The sequence below is a fragment of the Pteropus vampyrus genome, unplaced genomic scaffold (assembly GCF_000151845.1).
Source record: "Pteropus vampyrus isolate Shadow unplaced genomic scaffold, Pvam_2.0 Scaffold177, whole genome shotgun sequence".
NCBI lineage: Eukaryota > Metazoa > Chordata > Mammalia > Chiroptera > Pteropodidae > Pteropus > Pteropus vampyrus.
This window is the reverse complement of record NW_011888958.1, coordinates 838617-840660: the sequence shown is the minus strand read 5'-3', so window position 1 is coordinate 840660 and position 2044 is coordinate 838617. Positions and strand designations below refer to the sequence as shown.

At 46.9% G+C, this 2044-nt stretch overlaps 1 pseudogene; it reads right to left on the bottom strand.

Annotated features, from left to right (window-relative positions):
• Positions 1-563: 563 nt before the first annotated feature.
• LOC111746137 lies at positions 564-682 on the bottom strand (annotated as a pseudogene).
• Between the last annotated feature and the right edge of the window lie 1362 nt (positions 683-2044).

The window sequence follows — 2044 nt, the reverse complement described above, 5'->3', positions numbered from 1 at the left end:
ATCTAGTTTTTTACTCATTTTATGTGTTTCTTGGAATCTCTTCCATTCTTCTAGAAGAATTTCTTCTTGGGACCCACTGACATTTTAATAGACACTAAATTCTTTTGAGCCTTGCTAAACAGCTGTCATCCTGAAATAGCTTTTCATTGGATTCCTGGGTTAATGCCACCATTTCTTATATTCTCACATTATCCTTTTGTTCCCTGGATGGGCACTTCGGTTTTGCTGAAGTACATTCTCACTTAGCTTAGCCATGAGGCATGCTCAAGAAGGAAAACTTAAGTACGTACATGAGGGCTTAGCTGTGTGACTTGAGAAAGTCCCTAACCTCTTTTCATTTCAATTTCCTCAAGTACAATATGCAGATTATGTCACCTACCTCTTGGGACCACTGTGAGGATTATATGTGATAAACTGTGGTGAAGTGCTTGGTCCTTGGTGCTGAGCAACTTTTGGTTTATTTTCCTAATTAAGGCACTTTTTTTTTTTTTTTTTGCTGAGAGATCTTAAAATGCTCTCACTGCCTATGAAATAAAGTCCAAATTCTTTTTTTTCTTTTTTTATGCCTATAGCACCTGGTCTTCCTAGGTGGTCTCTCATCTAAGTGCTAACCAGGCCCGACCCTGCTTAGCTTCTGAGATTAGACAGGATCATGTATGTTCAGGGTGGCATGGCCATAGACTAAAGTCCAAATTCTTTAGCATGACCCAACTGACCTTTTCAAATTTATTTTTTATTGCTCTCTTCATGTACCTTGCACCCTGCCAAACACTTCTCCCAGCACACCTGTGTCTCCCAGCCACCAGGCCTTGACTCTCTCTGCTCCCTCTGCCTGGACAGCCTTTCCCATGTCTGTGCATCTAAACCATTTCCCTGCTCAGTGCTCCCTCCACCATCCAGCCTTCCCTGATCTCCAGCTACAAACAATCCAGATGTCTCCTCTGGCTTTTATCCCTTTCTCCTGGGTATTAGAGGTATAGTGGCCACGAACTTGGCTGGCTGCCTGTGCATGGACCAGACTCTTTCAATGCTTCTCTACAGCCTAGGCGGCCACAGTGGTGAATGATCCCCTTTTTGCAGAGGGTGGAAGGGAAGATGATGCAGCCTCTGAGTACAGGGTTCTACCCACTGCATTCATGCACCATTCTCTCTCCTGACTCAGGTGAGACCACAGAGAAAAGAAAGTTCCTTTGTTCACCCAGCCGCATTCTGGCACTTCCTGCTCATTTTCAGGATAGGCATGGGAAGCATGGGAAACGAAGGGTGGCCCAAGGTGGTGCTCAACCCAGGCCCTACTCTTCCATGCCAGGCCAGACCCACTCACCCTGATGTGCAGAGGGCATTCGGCACATGGCAGAACTGGGTTCAAATCTCAGCTCTGCCATGACGATTTGGAATTGTCTTCTTTTGAGCAGACGTTGAAGCCCATTAAAGGTTGAATTCAGTCTTGTGGTCACATGCTGGACTGACTGCCCCATGGCAGGAGACAAAGCTTCTTTTATAGCCAGTGGGACCAAGGGAGGGAGGAAAGCTGAGTTCTTAATGTGGCCAACTAACTTCCAGTTTCTATCAATAAATGTATTCTTGGACCTTTCCAAAACAAAGCTTTGCTAATATGGAACAGTGGGGCTGCGGGAGCTGGCTGAGGCCTGGCAGTGTCCACAAACCCAGGTTCTCCTTGCTCTGGGGCAAGCTAGGGCCTAGGCTATGGGGTCTTGGGACCCCAGCCTTCTAACTGGGCTTTTGTGCTATCTGCCCTATCCCATAGGAAGGCTGTCAGGGAGCCCACCCACACACAAATCAAAGACCACAGATTCTTATGGCTGGAAGGGAGCCTCAGAGATAGCCCGTTCACCACTTTTATTTCATGGGGGAGTGAGGGGAAGAGAGGGGAATGCTGGGTCTTTGTCATCTACAGAGATAATGACTGGGATGGGGCTAGACTCCAGGTCTCCCCAACTCCACACCGAGAGATGCTTTTGCTTATACCACGCATGACTTTACTTATGGAAATGTGTATGCTTCAACAGAAGGGACAAGGAAG